The 15,000-nt window shown below is 38.0% G+C and overlaps 1 protein-coding gene across 1 annotated transcript in view; it reads left to right on the plus strand.

Annotated features, from left to right (window-relative positions):
* The window catches only part of LOC144956562 (uncharacterized), a 29,511-nt gene that overhangs the window by 8,299 nt on the left and 6,212 nt on the right, over positions 1 to 15,000 (plus strand). The gene's annotated exons all lie outside the window — the stretch shown is intronic.

Genomic DNA, 15,000 nt, shown 5'->3' on the forward strand with positions numbered 1-15,000 from the left:
TGGATAACAAAAGATCTAAAACTTTTATTGAACCAAAAGAAAACTCTCTATACTAGTGGAAACAAAAAAGATCTGAAAACAAAACAAAAAGAGATAAAGAGAGTAATATCTAGTTGTAGAGACAAGTACAAAAATAAAATTGAAAAATGCTTTTCTTCTGGGGATATACGGGACACGTGGCGGGGGCTTAAAACTGCTGTTAACTATAATCCAAAGCCCACGATTATATCAGAAGACATCGAAATTGAAACTCTAAATAAATTTTATTCACGTTTCGACACAGCAAACAAATTTGATATTGAAAATGAAAAACATAAATTAGACAGGGCTTTGGAAGATGAAATAACTATTGAGGTCAGTGAAGAAGAAACGAGGTTCGTATTTTCGAAACTAAACGAGAGGAAGGCTGCTGGGCCGGATGGATTGAAAGGAAAATTATTAAAAGAATGTGCCCATCAGCTTTCCCCCATTTATACACATATTTTTAACTGGTCCCTCCAATGCGTTTCGATCCCTGAAATTTGGAAAACTTCAAAAATTATTCCTGTTCCAAAAAAAAGAAAAACTTGAAACTATGAACGATCTCAGACCTGTTGCACTGACTTCAATAGTCATGAAATCTTTAGAAAAACTTGTTCTTGTTAAAATTAGGAATCAGTTTATGCCATTGAGTGATAGTCATCAATTTGCTTACAAACCAGGACGTGGCGTAGAGGATGCCATTTTGCTGTTTACAAACAACATCTACAGGCATCTAGATCACGCTAGGAGCTATTGCAGATTGCTTTTTGCGGATTTTTCTTCAGCGTTCAATACAATGCAACCTCAGTTGGTTGTTCAAAAATTGACTAGTCTGAATTTAAACAAGTATTAATTGCTTGGGTGCTCGAATTTCTTACGGAGAGAGCACAATATGTTCAATTAGGACAAAACAAATCTTCCTGTATAACTACAAATACTGGTGCTCCTCAAGGTTGTGTATTGTCCCCTGTATTATTCACAATATACACGAATGACTGTAGAAGTCAAAACCTGAGTGTACCTTTAATAAAGTTTGCAGATGACACCGCTCTTCAAGGCCTCATAACAAATGGCAACGAAATGGCTTATAGGCAAGAAATTGATAGATTTGTGTCTTGGTGTGATGCCCACCACCTAGAGCTTAACATAAGCAAGACAAAGGAGCTAGTGATTGACTTTAGGAGAGTGAAGGAACCGATAGAACCGTTAAAATTAAAGGACCAATTCGTCCAGCGAGTTCCTCACTGCAAATACCTTGGTGTAACGATTGATGACAGGCTCAAGTGGGATGAACACTTGAAAATAATTAAGCATAAGATGTGCAGACGTACATATTTTTTATCAAAACTCTCTCAGTTTAGAATAGATAAAACCCTCTGCACATTATTTTATAGAGCAGTAATTGAAAGTGTTTTGTCATTTTGTATAACAGCTTGGGGAGGCAATTGCTTAGCAGTGGAAAGGAACAAAATAAATTCAAATATTAAAAAATCCATTAAACGCTATATAAATGATGTTGACGATGTAGATCTTTTATACGAGAAATTTTGTATAAATAAAATAACTAAAATATTAAATGACCAGTATCATCCACTAAGACCATCAATTATTATGTCAGAAAGAAGTGGTCGCCCTTTCTCTATTTCAACGAAAACAGAGAGACACCGAAAATCTTTTCTGCCGTCCAGTATTAGGCTTTATAACAACAAGCAATAATCATTTTATATAATAATTTCTCATTTTTACTTTAAAAAAAATATAAATATTAATTTATTAATTTATTTGTTTTGCAATCTTTTCAATTTTCAATTTATAGTGACAGTTTTAACTATTATACAGCGTTGAAATTATTCATATTATAAAGTGCAGCTCTGGTTATAGAGCTGCTCCTTTTAAAAAATATATATATACATCCTATTTCCATTGTATTTTTATCTTATTGTGTAAATTATAACACGTCTGTACAAAAAATTTCCTTTTTGGGATGCAATAAAGTATTATTATTATTATTATTATTATTATTATTATTATTATTATTATTATTATTATTATTATTATTATTATATATAGAGAGAGAGAGAGAGAGAGAGAGAGAGAGAGAGAGAGAGAGAGAGAGAGGGGGGGGGGGTAAAGGGAGAGAGGGGTGGGAGAGAAAGGGGGAGGAGGTGGTGATAACGTTCAAGTCTGTGTTTACTTTCAACAGAATTCTTGTGTATATTCAGCATACAGGGGTCAGCGATTTGGATAGTACTGACCAATGGCTTGTGTAATGTCTGTCTGTCTGTGTGTGTGTATGTGTGTGTGTGTGTGTGTGTGAGTGTGCGTCTGTGCATGTTTTAACCTGAAGAAAAGAATGAGAGAGAGAGAGAGAGATAGATAGATAGATAGATAGAGAGAGAGAGAGAGAGAGAGAGAGAGAGAGAGAGAGAGAGAGAGTTATATCCAGCCGGATATAGATAGAACGAAATTGACGTCACTCAGCTCTTTGCCATTGTTTTTTACCATCCATGTTTATGAGTAATTCTCACTAGACTGTATTAACCAGACTATAAAAATTCAAGGGTTTCACATAGTTTTGTCTGTAGGCCTGTTATACTTCCGAATGGCAATGTCGTGAGTTTCTTAGCCATGCACACTCCCCATCCCCTCCCCTCCCTCCAAACACACACATACACAAAAACACACACTCCTTCAATTCCCTCGAACAAATATAAAAAGTATCAATTCATGAATGATCACGCGTTATTACGTAATCGAATTCTTGCATCAATAATCGATTCTGTCCTGATGTCATTGACGTAAACAGAAATGGGTTGGGGGGGGGGGGGGGAGGGGCGGGAATGGGTAAAATCAATTATAGACAAATTATGGTTCCATAACGTCTATTTATGGCTTGGCTCACCTTTGCAAACACTTTAGAAAATGAATTTCCCTCAAAGGAAACGTGTTGAAATATTAAATTATGAATAAAATAATAAAATTCCATTTATTCATCCCACAAGGGAAGTTTGTCTCTAGGGTATATTTCAAGGAATAACCCAGGCGTCAGCCGCATTGCAGCACCGCAAATTAAGCTAGGGCGAGGTGACTTACTCAAGGTCACACAGCATCACTGCGGCGGGTGATCGAACTCGGTACCTTTCGGGTACGAAGCAAAGATCGTACCACTGCCTGACCAACGCTATATAGATAGAACGAAAGTGATGTCACTCAGGTCTTTGTGATTGTTTTTTTGCCATCCGTGTTTATGAGTAATTCTCACTGTACTGTATTATCCAGATTATAAACGTTCAAGGTTACACATAATTTTGTGTGTTGGTCCGTTATTCTTCCGGATGGCAATGTTGTGAACTTCTAGTATCTATAATTGTGTCTTGGTGGACGAGATGTGGAAAGTTAAATTTACTATAAATCATAAATTTGATTATAATATAGTGTTTTCTCATAAGAGACAAACGATTCTATCTAAGTATTTTACAACTAAATTAAATGGAACTTTTATATAGCCCAATATCCACTAAACGTGCTCAAAGCGCTTTACAAGGGGTCCCTGGCCAACAGCAACACTTAACATGTAGGACGAGACATAACGCCTGTTAGGCGATATTACAATGCAATTTTTTCGGACAGAGACAACGCTGTTAACGACCAGGTACTCATTTTACAACTGAGTACGGTGAGAGAATGTGAGTAAAGAGCCTTTTCCAGGGACTCAACTATGCGCCGAGTAAGGCTCGAACCCAGGACCTTCCGATCCGAAAGCTAATGTCATACCACAAGACCACATAGCCGCACAACTAGATTCACGTTCAAAATTATTCTCGGCCACACCGTCACACCACATAGAGGCGGGTGGTCACATTACATCAATAACTTATACTGTGTTGACTCGTTACGGTTGATTGCACACAGTACACGGTCAATCCTGGTAGTCACTAATCCAATCAATCAAGCTGATCGTTTTCCAACGGTGGCGCCAATGCACTTAGAATGCGTGTCCACTACATACATCTGGCATTAGAGTGCGTGTCCACTACATAGATATGGCATTAGAGTGCGTGTCCACTACATAGATCTGGCATTAGAGTGCGTGTCCACTACATACACCTGGCATTAGAACGCGTGTCCACTTTACCTGACATTAGACCTAAAGAGTTTAACATGAAACAGTGTCAGTCAAATTATGGACAAAGTACTTTCCGTCAGCTCTAAAAGACCCAGCTACTCATTCGCTGCTGGGTAATAAGGGGATCAGAAGAAAAAAAATCTCGACTGCACCCCGGATTGATCTCGATCCCTTTGCCTGTGAAGCGAGTGAGATTAGCGGAAGAGTAGCGTCCCTTGATTGGACGTCACCTTACAGAGAGAACGTCAACATGGTTTTACGTCTTTTGTGCATGCGTCTCTCTCGTCTTCGCTTTCGGGGAAGTGTCTCATGCACAGACTCCTGTGTTATCTATGGTCTCATGCCGCTTTCATCGGAAGCGAGGACGAGAGACACATGCACAAAACCATATTAATGTTCTCTCTCTAATAACTTCTCCGCCGGTGACGTCCAATCAAGGGACGCTACTATTCCGCTAATCTCATTCCCTATTGTGTTCATTTAAATCCTTAGCTCCTCAACGGACGAGTTTTCTTTCTAGCCATTTGTTTAAATACTTGTGGGTTTTCCCAGAGAAACCGCGGTTAACTGGATTAGAATATAGAGTAAAAATAAAGGGAGTAAAAATGACTTATAGATAGTATGCGCTTGGCTAAGAAGCTCATAACATTGCCATCCGGAAGTATAACGTACCAACACACAAAACTGTGTTTATCCATGAACGTTTATAATCGGGTTAATACAGTTCAGTGAGCATTACTCATAAACGCGGATGGCAAAAAACATCAACAAATACCTGAGTGACGTCATCTTCGAACTATCTATAAAAGGTACAACACAAAGTAAACAATGTTTCGGCCTTTGGCCTTCTTCAGGTAAACAAGAAAAGGTAAAAATGTTAAATAACATGATCTCTGATGTCAACAGGAATCACCCATGTTGTCCAAAGTGAGCAAAATGGGGTATATAATATATCCCCAAGGAAAATAAAAACGAAAGTGCCTGAACCGGGACTCGAACCCGGGAAGTTCTGGTCAAAATGCAATGCCTTAAGCACTTGGCCACTTCCCCCCTGATACTGACTATATTATTAAACAATTTTTGTGATGGGCAAAATACATTTGAATGAGAAGCTTTGTTGGTCGCATCGTAATCGTAACGAATGCGAGGATTTCCTTACGGTTGGTATGGAAAGGGTTAAACATTGCTTTCCGCTTGGTATGGAAAGGGTTAAACATTGCTTCCCCCTTATGCTATAGGGAATGAGATTAGCGGAAGAGTAGCGTCCCTTGATTGGACGTCACCTTACAGAGAGAACGTCAATTTGGTTTTGAAGTGTCTCAAGCCGCTTTCACCGGAAGCGAGGACGAAAGACGCATGCGCACAACCAACATGACGTTTCTCTCTCTAATAACATTTCCGCCGATGACGTCACAGACTATGGGTGACGTCCAATCAAGGGACGCTACTCTTCCGCTAATCTCATTCCCTATTCAGGCCCCTTAGGCTGTTTTTGTTTTTGTCTTCTTTTTCAGTTTCATAGAATTTACGAGCAGGTACAGTGTGGAACAACACAGATCTCCACTTCTCGTAGGCTCGTTGATTGCCCTACTTGAGTGGTGCCAGAGGCACAACCTTCCCTTTATAAATAAAACAGTGGAAAAAAAAACTAAGATTAAGATCATTGAAGAAAATAAAGCCCTGAGAGCTTTTATATATAGTATATAGCTTTTATGTAGCACTAAACGTGCTCAAAGCGCTTTACAAGGGGTCCCAAGCCAGCAGCAACACTTAACATGTAGGACGGGTCGAGACGCCTGTTAGGCGTTATTACAATTGTTTCCGACAGAGGCAACGCTGATAACAGCCAGCTGCTCATTCTACTCCTGAGTACTGTGAGAAAATGTGAGTAAGATGCCTTTTACAAGGACTCAATAATGCGCCGCTTAGAGTAGGATTCGAACCCAGAACCTACCAATCCGATGGCCAGTGTCATACCACTCGACCACATAGCCGAACAGAGCTACGGTTTTTACGAGTAGTTTTTCCGCAGTTTTATATACAGAGGAAAAAAATCTGAAACATGGCCTCACTCAAAGGGAGGCAACCAATAAGTGGATATCTGTGGCTTTTTCTCTCTACTCTTCAAATACGTAGCTTTATAGTTTGTACCGGTGTAAGATAAAGATATGAACAAGTATGTATGAAAGGTGCCAGACAAAGCAAGTAAGAGAGAAAAATACTGTGGTGTAATGGTAGCTCGTCTGACCGGTAATCAGAAGGTCTGAGATTCGATCCCCAGTCGAGGTCGACTGATTTTTTGGGGATGTTTTTTTGGTGTATTAAAAAAAAATAAAATTGAGCTTTATATAGCGCAATATCCACTAAATGTGCTAAAGCGCTTTCCCTGGTCAACAGCAACATTTAACATGTAGGACGGGAAATTACGCCTGTTAGGCGATATGACAATTTTTCGGACAAATACAACGCTCTTAACGGCCAGGTACTCATTTTACACCCGAGTACGGTGAGAGAATGTGAGTAAAGAGCCTTTTCATTGACTCAACTATGCGCCGAGCGCGAGGCTCGAACCCAGGACCTTCCGATCCGAAAACGAGTGTCATACCACTAGACCACATCGCCGCACAATATTTTTCTTTCTTGCTTTGTCTGGCACTTTTCATAACACTTGTTTAGTTCTTTATCTTACACCAGTGCCTGCTCCTTACTTGGACAAGAGCCGCCAAGTACAAAGTACAAAGTTATACTAAATCGGATTAGGAAAGGAACATGAATTGTTCTGTAAGATTACTGTTAAGCATGGTTTTAATCGACTTGTGGGTCATGGTGTAGTTATTTGGTTAAAGGTTAAAGGTTACATGCTTCGATCTTTGTCAACAAGGTAATGGTTACTTTTTTGGCTAAAGGTTAAAAAGTTACATGGGTGATTTTTTGTCAAAAATGTATGGTAATTATTGGTTAAAAAGGTTAAAAGTTACTTCTTTTTTTGGCTAAAGGTTAAAGGTTACACGGCTGAATTTATGTCAATAAGTTAATATTTACTTTATTTGGCTAAAGGTTAAAGATTACATGGCAGATTTTTTGTCAATAAGGTAATGGTTACTTTATTTGGCTAAAGGTTAAAGGTTACATGGCAGATTTTTTTGTCAATAAGTTAATGGTTACTTTATTTGGCTAAAAGTTAAAGGTTACATGGTTGAATTTATGTCTATAAGGTAATAGATACTTTATTTGGCTTAAGGTTAAAGGTTACATGGTAGATTTTTTGTCAATAAGGTAATGGTTACTTTATTTGGCTAAAATATTAAATGTCACATGGTTTGATCTTTACCAATAATCGAATGGAAATTTTATTTGGTTAAACGTTTAAGGTTACCTGGTTCGGTCTTTATCAATAAGGTCATTTTAGATCTGGAAATGTATAGATAGTTCGAAGATGACGTCACGGAGGTCTTTGTTATTGTTTTTTGCCATCCGCGTTTGCGAGTTGTTCTCACTAAACTGTATTAACCAGACTATAAAAGTTCATGGTTACACAGAGTTTTTATGTTGGTCCGTTATACTTCCGGATGGCAATGTTGTGAACTCCTTGGCCAAGCGCATTCTATCTATACTATCTATTGATAGTTCGAAGATGACGTCACTCAGGTCTTTGTTATTGTTTTTTGCCATCCGCGTTTATGAGTAATGCTCACTGAACTGTATTAACCCGACTATAAACGTTCATGGATACACACAGTTTTGCGTGTTGGTCCGTTATACTTCCGGATGGCAATGTTATGAGCTTCTTAGCCAAGCGCATACTATCTATACAGCGCCTTTTTCCCAAGCGTCTGGCAGCTTTTGCAATCGGTTGCACGATAAGATTTTAACAAGTGATTTGATCAAAGGATAAAAAACCCCAAAACACTTTGGAATTACATTCTCAAAAAGATCACCCGTTTACAGGACTACACACAAACCACACACCTACACACACACACTCTCTCACACCCCCCCCCCAAATATATATATCCTCATCAAAATCCTCATCACCTTCATCATCAACCCAGTCATAATAATAATAATAATAATAATAATAATAATAATAATAATAATAATAATAATAATAATAATAATAATAATAATAATAATAATAATAATAATCATCCCAGTCATCACCATCTTCGTCATCACCATCATCATACCCTCATATAATCTTCTTTACAACATCAAACTATAATCTGCTTTGTACCCTTTCCCATTCCACAATGGGAAGTCCACAATGCTGTAATAAGATTTCGGTATTAATACAGTTTTCATTATTTCCTTTGATTCAGATATCAAAGGCAAAGAGTCGTTATTATCATCATCATCATCATCATCATCATCATCATCATCATCATCATCATCATCATCATCATCATCATCATCATCATCGTCGTCGTCGTCGTCGTCGTCATCATCATCATTATCATCATTATCATCATCATCATCATCATCATCATCATCATCATCATCATCATCATCATCATCATCATCATCATCATCATCAACAACCCTTCATCACGACACATACCAATACCACTGACCATAGCCTAGACCTATAATAACACAGTTCCTAACACTTTATTACCCCTAATGATCTCCCATAATCTCCCCTTACGAAACGAGACCGGCTCAAAAGACTTATATAATTCATTCTATGGGGCGGATTGTGTTCAGGCTGTAAGAATACCAATAGACTGATGATATTAAACACAGCATTTCCCATATCCTTTTCTCCAGTCTATCTCTCTCTCTCTCTCTCTCTTTCTCTCTCTCTTTCTCTCACTCTTTCTCCCTCTTTCTCTCACTCACCTACTCTCTGTCCATTTGTCTCCCCTCTCTCTTTCTCTCCCTCTCTCTCTTTCTTTCTCTCTCTCTCTTTCTCTCTCTCTCCCTCTTTCTCTCTCTCACCTCCTGTCTGTCCCTCTGCCTCTCCCCCCCCCTTTATCTCTCTTTCCCTCTTTCTCTCTCGCTCTCTCTCTCACTTGCTATTTGTCCCTTTGTCTCTCCCCTCTCTCTATTTCTCTCTCACTCTCTCAATCTCTCCTACTATCTCTCTCTCTCTCTCTCTCTCTCTCTCTCTCTCTCTCTCTCTCTCTTAGGCAACTACTCAAGGTGGTTATGGGTAGGGGGTTCTCAATTATCGGTCGATTCAGGGGAAAAATAGTGTTTTTTTAAAATAGTAAAAAAATATAATGAGTATTTCAAAATAAAATATACGATATTTGACGTAATTTTCAAAGGTGTAAGCAATGCATGCTGATTAAAAGACACGGAACTATACCATTTGCTTGATATTCTTTAGATAGGTCGTATTTCTACTGCAAAGTACTTTCTGCCAGATATAAAAGTCACAGCTAGCCAATCACTGCTATGTAGACAAGGGAGGGGGAGGGGACTTTTTGAATTGACTGAGGATCAATCCCGGTCCCTTTGCGTGTGAAGCGATTGCTCTACCATAATAGTTTTATCACTTGAAGATTTGTCAGTAATTGGTCAAATCTACTATAACAAGTAGTCCTTCCGAGGAACCAGGCCCATGGAGCAGTTTCTGTAGCGTGAAATGGACAATAGCAATTGCTTGCTACCATTTGGATAGGACGCTAGTCTATCGAAAAAATTTTTTTTATTCTCTATTGTCTTCTGGCACTTTTCTACTCACTTCATATCTTGTTGTTACCAACATAAGTGCCTGCTCCACTCACTTTTCTGAATTAAAAATTCACCCCCTACACCGGAGCATACTCAATGTCTCAATCGTTTCTATGTTATATGTTTGTGTTGAGAATATTGGCTATTAAGCTTAACTGCTGGTCAAAATTACTTCGCGATGGTGGTGTGCGAACGAATCGGCGGTCTCAAGAAGTGGGTGAGAGAGGGATCTAGAAATGACTTGGGTTTGAAACGAATATTTTTGTGTTCGTGGATAGCTCACACGGTAGAGCCACGCTCTCACCTGCCAGGCGGAGTTGTCGTACCAATAAGGTCGCAGGTTCAAACCCCACCACCGCCGCGAAAATTTTTTTAATTCTCTATTGTCTTCTGGCACTTTTCTACTCACTTCATATCTTGTTGTTACCAACATAAGTGCCTGCTCCACTCACTTTTCTGAATTAAAAATTCACCCCCTACACCGGAGCATACTCAATGTCTCAATCGTTTCTATGTTATATGTTTGTGCTGAGAATATTGGCTATTAAGCTTAACTGCTGGTCAAAATTACTTCGCGATGGTGGTGAACGAATCGGCGATCTCAAGAAGAGGGTGAGAGAGGGATCTAGAAATGACTTGGGTTTGAAACGAATATTTTTGTTTCGTGGATAGCTCACACGGTAGAGCCACGCTCTCACCTGCCAGGCGGAGTTGTCGTACCAATAAGGTCGCAGGTTCAAACCCCACCACCGCCGCGAAAAAAATTTTTATTCTCTATTGTCTTCTGGCACTTTTCTACTCACTTCATATCTTGTAGTCTATCGAAAAGTACTTTCCAGACCCAGGCTACCCAGTCACTGCTAGGTGGACAGGGGGTCAGAAAAAAAATCTCGACTGCACCCGGGATCGATCTTGGTACCTTTGCTTCCGAAGCGAGTGCTCTACCAACTGAGCTATCGGGACCCCCCACACGTACTAAAAGATGATAGTAAAAATGCATTCATGTCAATAGCTTGCCAGGCATAGCAACAAGAGGTCATGGAGGAACCGTCAATTGACTGACTGAATAATCTGTACACGGAAATGTCTTGATTTGACCAATTAATTGTAGTATGTCCTGGAAAAACCCATATTTAAAAATTTGGCCAGAAAACTCCGATCAGCTCTCAAACCTGGGACTGAAGGAAGACTTTGCGAAGTCCCAGGTTTGAGAGTTATTGCCAAGATGAGGATTAATTAAATCGATCGATATTTAAAGGACGAGTTTTCTGGCCAAATTTTAAAATACGAGTTTTCCAGAGTACGGCAGTTAAAGGGATCACCATCAGGCACCAAGACATCCAAAGTAACACTTACCGTTTTATTGGTTTAAAAAAGTCTTTATCTTGCCAATCTGGGGGCGAGGGGGGGGGGGGGGCGAAGTGGCCGAGTGGTTAAGGCATTGCACTGTTCTCTGGAAGGTCGCAGGTTCGAGCCCTGCTTCAGGCACGTTCGTTTTTTTTTTCCTTGGACAAGATGATTAACCCCCAACTTGCTCTCTTGGACAACATAGGTGATTCCTGTTGACACCAGAAATCTTGTTTGATGAATTATCTATATTCCTTCATGGAATGCCTAGGCGACGATATGATGCCGTGGCGGAAGGGTGTAGTAATTTTTTTTTTTATCGTGACAAAGTAGTACCTATATTTTTCAGAGCCATTGGGCTCATGGAGCCGGAGTTTATGCCCATTTCTATACCGTTTAAACGAACTATACCATTTGCTTGTAATTCTTTAGATAGGTCGTATTTCTACTGCAAAGTACTTTCTGCCAGTTTATAAAAGTCACAGCTACCCAATCACTGCTAGGTAGACAAGGGAGGGGGGGGAACTTTTTGAATTGACTGAGGATCAATCCCGGTCCCTTTGCGTGTGAAGCGATTGCTCTACCATAATAGTTTTATCATTTTAAGATTTGTCCGTATTCTATGATTGTTGGCAATAATTTAACAAGGGCTGCAGGTCTGATAACCGAACGCAATGATCTATCTATCTTTCTATCTATCTATCTATCTATCTATCTATCTATCTATCTATCTATCTATCTATCTATCTATCTATCTATCTATCCATCTATCTACTACTCTCTCTCTCCCTCTCTCTCTCTCTCTCTCTCTCTCTCTCTCTCTCTCTCTCTCTCTCTCTCTATATATATATATATATATATATATATATATATATATATATATATATATATATATATATATATATATATATAATATATGTAAATTTCCAAAGTTGTCATTAGCAGATTTCTTTAAGAAAAAACGGACCACTCTCAGTTCGTAGCAGCATTAGCGTATCAAGAGCTAGGGTAAGCCGCCAGTAATTAATTACATGTCTTTATAGGGATTACAGAAAAATATGGCCATGTTTTCAGGTGGTGTTATTATCACCACGGTAACCAATTTGTCGGGTCTCCTAATACAACTTGCTTCAGCCCCCCTACCCCCCCCCCCCCCCCGCATAATTTATATCATTACAGAACCAAATCCAACTCATTTCCAGACCAAAACCAATAAAATGCCGTACTCTAGAAAAACGGGTATTTAAAAATTTGGCCAGGAAACTCGTCCTTCAATTATAGATTTTAATGCCCATCATCTTGGAAGAACTCTCAAACCTACGACTTCGCTACTACTACTACTACTACTACTACTACTACTACTACTACTACTACTACTACTACTACTACTACTCTTACACCTACTCCTCCTACTACTACTGCTGCTACTACTACTACTACTACACACAACAACTACTACTACTACTACTATACTACTACTACTACTACTACTACTACTACTACTACTATACTACTACTACTACTACCTACTACTACTACTACTACTACTACTTCTATTACTACTACTACTACTACTACTACTACTACTACTACTACTACTACTACTACTACTATTGCTACAACAACAACTACTACTCTATTACTACTACTACTACTACTACTACTACTACTACTACTACTACTACTACTATTGCTACAACAACAACAACTACTACTATTACCACCACTACTACTACTACTACTACTACTACTACTACTACTACTACTACTACTACTACTCCTACTACTACTACTACTTCTACTACTACTACTACTACTACTACTACTACTACTACTACTACTACTACTACTACTACTACTACTACTACTACTACTACTACTACTACTACTACTACTACTCTTCTACTAATACTACTACTACTACTACTACTACTACTACTGCTGCTACTACTTCTACTACTACTACTACTACTACTACTACTACTACTACTACTACTTTATTTTACTTCCATCTTTTCTTTATATATATATATATATATATGAGCCAAGGTCAAAAGGTGCCCGCCTGATACCAGTGTTAAGAAAATTTGATTTTTACTTAATTATGGGCTGTTTTCATTGGGTTAATGCTTGTAATCAATTGATAATATGAAGAAGAGATACAATTAGATAGCTCAACATACTCTGTTCAACAGAATATGAAATAAACAACTTGAAAGTCAAATTTGAATGCTGTTTGGCATGTGCTTAAAACGAGGTCACCGCATCACCTGTTTAGAAATCATGTAGAAATTAAATGTGATGTTTTAGCTCACGTGATTTAAATTTGACTAATAGTATGAAGTCAAAATTTACTTTTAAACGCAATTGCAGTATATTACATATCTGATTAAGTTTCATATAGAGTTCTTAAAAAGTTGGTGTTGCTTGTGACCTTTGGTGTCATCAAACACAGCACAATACTAAGACTCGACACGAAACTTTAAAGCTCATTTTTAATGTTAATAAAATCTTTTATAATGAGAAAAAAGGATAGATTTACTATCTGAATTCAAATCTTGGAGTAAATGTATACCGTTTTGCCGATATTGAGGTTTATTGGTTTTGGTGTCATTTGTCACAAGCAACACGGCATGCGTGAACACGTGGAAGTTTGTTTCGTTAAATGGCGATTCGCAATTTTGATCCACCCTTCTTACCAGTCTTTGAAGTGCAGCACTTTCATTTGCCTTTCCAGCGTGGCTCCAGGCAGAAAAGGTAAGTTGAACTTTGGTGTCATCGCTATTTTACATTGTCACAAGCAACACTTGATATTGGATATTACAAAGTGCCACCAAAAAATTATGTTTTCAGCTGTTATTCTATTTACAAATATGATATTATGACATCTCACATAAGACTGATTTTGACACAATTAATTATTTCCTTGTAATTCTAGTTTTTTTATGTTTCAGGGTTGTATCAATCAAGAAAAAGACAAAACTCAAGCTTTTGACGAATCCAGATAAAAGAAGGGTTGTCAAGAAATTTGATTTGATTTACTATTAACACACTAAATTACTACAAACTAGCAGATTTGAGCAGTAGGGCGGATGTTACGGTATGGTTACATGAATTCATTACCATGGCTGATATTTATCTAGTGTTTGTTTGACTTCTGGTACTTTTTGTGACCATTGGTGTCATTGCTTAAAATGTCACAGGTGACACTTAAGTTTGAAGTTTCTAATGTATTTCTGTTTTCATGTTCTTCAAAGCTTGAAATGTCATTGAATTACATTTTAACAGGCTATATTACATGTGTTCAGTTGCTATTCTTGATTTATTGAGGCAAAATTCTGTTCTAGTGCCGATTTTGACCAAAGTAATAGCAACAATGGTATTACTAATATCTAAGCATATTTCCAATTTGCAAGTATTTAGTCTCTTAAAATATTATCGAATTTCATTTTAGAGTAGGTTATTGTGCTTTTTTGACTGAAAATAATGATGTATTATGGACGAAAGTGTGATTTGGTGTTGCTTGTGACATAAGTAATGGTGTCACCGGTCTTATGTCACAAGTCACATTCAGATGCTCTAATTTCCATGTATATTTCTATTTTTGAAGTCTTTGGTTTCTGAAATATTATTAAATTCCATATTTAACTGTGGTTATTACACTGGTTTGACTGAAATTAATGATTTATTGTCGAAATTGCAATTTGGTATTGCTTGTGACATAAGTAATGGTGTCATCGGTCTAATGTCACAAGTGACACAATGTCGCTAAATAAGATATGCTTTGGTCACATTATTTCCCAACATTTTATTCCAAAAGTTTCTGA

The sequence above is a fragment of the Berghia stephanieae genome, chromosome 11, assembly GCF_034508935.2.
Source record: "Berghia stephanieae isolate SIO BIC M18660-M18661 chromosome 11, UCSD_Bste_1.3, whole genome shotgun sequence".
Taxonomy (NCBI): Eukaryota; Metazoa; Mollusca; class Gastropoda; order Nudibranchia; family Aeolidiidae; genus Berghia; species Berghia stephanieae.